This window comes from Rhagoletis pomonella, unplaced genomic scaffold (assembly GCF_013731165.1).
Source record: "Rhagoletis pomonella isolate Grant_MI unplaced genomic scaffold, Rhpom_1.0 Rhpom_scaffold_00014, whole genome shotgun sequence".
Lineage (NCBI taxonomy): Eukaryota > Metazoa > Arthropoda > Insecta > Diptera > Tephritidae > Rhagoletis > Rhagoletis pomonella.
Window position 1 is genome coordinate 5,490,960 of NW_023458568.1, and position 5,704 is coordinate 5,496,663.

Genomic DNA, 5,704 nt, shown 5'->3' on the forward strand with positions numbered 1-5,704 from the left:
TTAGAATTACATTTCTGAATTCTATCAGTTATATTTTAACATAATTATGGGTTTAAATTGTTAGACCAAAGTGCATTATCGTAGCCATCCGAGGCACTACTCCATCTGTTTGATATGTATAGTATATATTTTACCAAAAATTTACTTACAAAATCTCAATTATTGGAAATTATCGCTCAAATTGAAACGAAAAGTCAAAGCAAAAGCGAAACAAAGGAACAGTTACTACGTTTATACGTAAGCTATTAGCAAATAAAAATAATTTGCAAATACCTAACTCACTGTTTATTCGATGGTAAAAAAATGGCAACGTCTTGATTATAAAAAGGCAATAAGATGACATCGAAAAGGAAAATAAGCCTAAGAACGGTGGCGTCTTGCGCTTATTTGCAAATAGTACCACTAATCAATACTTATTTGCGTGATTTAAATAGTTATTTGCAAATAAAAAATTAACTCAACGTTTATGCGGCAAAGTTTACCATTTTGGAAAATGTTGTTTGCAAATAATACGTGCGTATAAACGCAGTAAGTGATACCTACGCATACTTTTTTTCACAAAATTGTCTGCTCCATTTTTTGTTCCATTTTGCCCAGAAATTAAATTGGAATGAATAGAGTAGGCATTACTGTAACGCTGGTATGCCGAAATTGCCAAAATTACAACAACCACCCCCTAAGTGACAACACCTTATTATTATTTCACCATGGTTTGTCACTTAATATATTTTTTATATTTTTTTGTTTGTTTTTTTTTTTACCACGGGTGCTCTTCTTAATGGCAAAGAAGGACCCTTAACACTTAAGGACAATGGTCTTTTGAATGTTTCTTACCACTTTTATTGGTAAAATCGGGGGGCTGTTCGGACACGTCCGCTCGGATGAAAATTTTAACGATTGTTGTCTTACAAAATCAAAATTTTAGTTGACATTTCTTTCTGTCTGCATACAAGTGTGTGTGTGAGTGTATTACATGTGTAGTATGTGTACAAGGTAAATGGATAAGTGAAATATCAAAGTGTTTTGTTTAATATGGGTAGATGTGTGTGAGTATTAGGATGTGGTGCTGATGGGGACATCTGTGGCGCCTGTGGGCGGTGGTTTCGCGAGCGGAGGTGCCATCCTTGCCATCGCGAAAGGACCCATTTAGCCAATATGCAATGTATATGGTTGCAATGTGTCGCAACTCTGCATATACAAACAGTTTGAATACCGCAGTATAACAGTATCCAAACATTGATTTGATACGTTTCTGAAGTCAGCCTATGGATCAATTTGTAATATTATAAATGTAAAAGTTTGTGAGTGAGTGAGTGTGTTTCTTTGTAGCTCTTTCACTCTAAAATGGCTGGACGTATTTCAATGACATTTTGCGCACTTATAGGCTATCACCCTGAGTAACATATACGATATTTTTTGAAGGGGGTTGCCACTTTTTTCAAAAGCTAAAGCCTATTTTCAAAGTTATATAAAATGTTACAACAATGTGGGTGTCAAACAAAAGCAGTTTAAAAACGATTCATTTAAAAAATATTTTTGAAGAGCTTTGCCACCTTTTCATAAAATTAAAATCAAATTAATTAACTATTTGAATCAAATATTTTAGTATGGGTTTCAAATGAAAAGGGTTTAAGAAAAATTTATTTCTAAATACTTTTGAAGAGTGTTGCCATCTGTTAAGAAATTCATAATCAACTTACTTAACAAGTTAAACGAAATGTTTAAATATGGATATCAAAGAACAGAGGGTAAAGTAAGATTTCTTTCTAAGTTAAATGAAATATTTAAATATTGGTGTCAAACGGGAATGGTTTTTGTAAGCTTAGCGGACTTTCAAGCCCCTGAAACTGTATGAAAAGTGTAAAACCGCTTTTTTTGAAGACATCGCCCACAGCTTTTAAGAAACAGCACATGACGACGGAGCTCTGAGGCTAATTGAGGATAAACTTTTCTCAATGTTGGGAAAATGGATGTGGGATTTCGGCTCGCCCACTCCGCAACGAACGGGAGAACGGTCCAATGAGTTTTTCATGGAGTTGAAGTATAACACCACGAACTTGGCGGCTCAAGTCACCGAAACAGGTCCTAAACTATTTACAAAGCAAAGACAAATTTCCCATAAAATTGTGAGCTGCGTGGAGAGCGGAGAATGGGTCCTTTATTTCTTGGACGCCTCAGGGGGAACTGGCAAAACATTTCTGCTACTGACAGAGTTGCGCAAGGATAAAAATGTTGCACCAGCTGTTGCCCCCTCAGGGACAGCAGCGACCTTGCTCTGCGGAGGAAGAGCTGCACACTCGGCGCTTAAACTCCCTCTGAACCTTGCTAGTCAGGATACGTAAACTTGCAACACTAGGAAAACAATGGTGGCGGGGCTACAATGTAACAATGAAAATAATAGTTTGGGAAAATGTACGATGTCGCACAAGCATGCAGTCGAGGCACTCGTCCGAAGCAGCGGCAGCCGTTTGCTGATGGGTGAGGTAGTCGTATTGCTGGTAGGAGCTGTTCGGCAGACGCTACCTGTGCGTACATCAAAGCTTCGTCATTGTGGGCAAAGGTGGAAATATAGAACCTCACGACTAACATCCAGTGATAGAGAGTCAAGACCTCATTGAAATCGTAAGGGCCGCATGGCAAAGTACCTGGTGAGGCGACCACATACATGTCTGTTGATACATACATGTCTGTTGATACAGTGATGGCAAATGAGGAAACAACAACATATCCTATAGAGTTTCTAAGCTCTTAAGAAATTTCAGGGGTGTCGTCCCACAAACTGCAATTAAAGGTTGGGGTGCCAGTCATATTGATGCTTAACCTGGACGCACCTCGATTGTACAATGACACAAGACTATGTATAATGGAGCTGAAAAGACATATTGTGCAAGCCACCATCATCACTGGCGGGGCCAAAGGACAATCAGTATTGATACCACGAATTCCCAACAAACATGCCATTTCAGTTTAAACGTTTGCAGTTTCCGTTAAAAGCAGCCCTCGCGAAAACGATTAATAAGGCCAAGGATATACACTTAAAGTTGCAGGTATACATCTGGACACTTCATGTTTCGCGCACCGACAACTCTACGTTGGCTTCCCGGGTGTATCGAGAGCCAGAAATCTATATATGTACATACATGCTTAAGGCAATAAGTCCCGAAGCGTTGTTTACGAAAGATATTGCAGTCGATGTCACTAATTTTAATTGCTTCACATTTTTTAATAAAAGTTGTTATATTTATGTGGTGAAATAATTTGTTTCCTTCTTTGTTACATTTAAAAGAGTTACGTTACGTCAAACATCACGCGGGCGAAGCTGCGGGCAAAGGTTAGTATCTCTAGTCCTAGATACGGTAAGTCCTAGATACTTCAGATTTGTACTTTCTTATACTAAAGTTTATTGGGCTACAAAACTCTATAAATTTTGTCTTAAGCTGACGGTTAAAAAGTCAGAAGCTGTGGTCAAACTTTGCAGAATTTTCGTATTTTTTGCATAAAGTCTGAAGTTTGGATTTATATGGTGTTTAGTAAGTAATCAGCTATAGTTTCATAAAAATATAATAAACTAAAGACAAATAACCCAAACTTGCTAAAATGTCGCGTCCAGTTTTTATTTGGTTCACTGTATATGTATAGTTGGTTCCGTGCGCAGAAGTGGAAAACTGGAGGATGGTTCAGTGCGCAGAATTGGAAAGCTTTTGACTGTCACTCGCCTGGGAGTGGCCAGAAGTGATTCTTGTGCGTACGGTTGAAATCGCAGCTTACAACGTGCAGATATTTATATCTACGTATCCTTTGGGTGGCAACCAAAGACCCGTTTGGGAGCGAGCTAAAGTGAGAAGGCGTAAAACTTCGCGTGCGCTGGGTTTGGGTCCCGCGGATGAGACTCCCTTTTTTTGATAGTGGTCGGCGATTTTAATGCCTAGGTGGACAAGGAAGGGATCTTTGGCGCCACTGTCGGACAATTCAGCCTCCAGGACGAAACTTCCAATAACGGACTGAGGCTGATCGACTTCACCGGTGCCCGAATCATGGTAATATTCAGTATTAGGTTCCAGTAAAAGAAGATTCACCAAGCTGCATGGCTGTCTCCAGATCGAAAAACGAGAAACCAAATCGAACATGTTGTGATAGACGTACGTACACTGCGAGGGCCAAACATCGTCTCGGACTCTCTTGTTGCAGCCAAGATACGCACCCACCTCTGTGCAGCAGAAAATGTGCGCCCAACAATGCAAGAGCCGTGGGTCAGAGGTAATCAGATCCATGGACTTAACAGCAGTACACATAACCTCTTTTATAGGGGTAACACAGGTAAACCGAGAGCATGCATTCTAATCAAAAAAGGTATTAATGCATTCCTCTGTCCAAATTACAGCACATCAGACTTAACCGTGGTGAAAGTGAAGAAGGAAGGATACCAAAATACCTTCCTGGCATCTGTCTATCTGGCTCATGATAGGGATGCCCCACCCGACGAACTGGAACAATTTATCGCCCAAAATCAGAGGGAACAAATTCTGATAGGATGCGACGCAAACGCGCGACATACTATCTGGGGGTCTTCCACGATAAACAGCAGAGGTGAGTCTCTCTTACACTTTATATTAAATACTAACCTGAGTATATGCAATAAAGGAGAGAGTCCGACCTTTATATTTCCCAGCTCCGAAAGATGGGATGGGAAGAGGTACTGGAATTAACCCTAGCAACAGGTGGTATTATCGTCGATGACTCGATAGTATCCAGTGAAACGTCCATGTCGGATCATTGTTGGATACTCTTCTGCATTCGCGGAAAGCCCACTACCTCTTCCCTATTTCGGAACCTGAGAAGAACTATATGGCCAAAATTTATCAGGCTAACGTCAGGTAACCTAGACAGTAGCAAATCAAAGGACATTACACCGCTGTAGAACTAGACAACACAGTAGATAAGATGGAAAAAACCCTAGCCATAGATTTTAAAAAACCCACACCAGTAAGCGTTCTTAAGAAAAAATCCCCTCCAGCACAGGTCAAATCTCAGAAAAATCTTTAACGAGTGCTACAGAACAAAACTGTGGCAGCCAAACAAAGATTAATTAAGGCGGACTCTTGGAAGTCCTACTGCACATCCATAGAGAACTGTAGGAATTCCGCCAGACTAAGCAAAGTTTTATCCAAGGAACACACCAACTCCAACCTTATAAAGGGAGAGGACGGTGCATGGACAAGGCCAGCGGACGAATCACTAGAGACCCTCATAAATACACACTTTTCTGGCTGCGATCAAAGGCCAAACACATGGCTTCATATAAATCGTCCGAAACTCTCAACAGAGTTATAGATGGTAATATATAAATCGAGATCCGGACGGCTGGCTGCTGAACAGCGGTCTTACTTATGCATTTTTAACAATTAAAGATGTCAATAAAAACCGATTACTCAACATAATTCAGATGCCTTGAAATTTAGATGGAACTTTATTTACAGTGTATCGAAAATGAACTCAAGGTTGCTTGCCAATTCTGATGGTCTTAAAGTACTGCCAGCCCATGTTGAAAGTGCATTGTTGCAACAATAACTCAACATACTTCAGATGGGCTGTCCTTATCACAGGACATCATTAATTTCCTTTTTGGTTGTTGTTGTTTCCGACAGGGTGGGTGTATGATGTATTATGGAACGAATTTCCGTCATCCCTTGTCAAATTTGGTTTG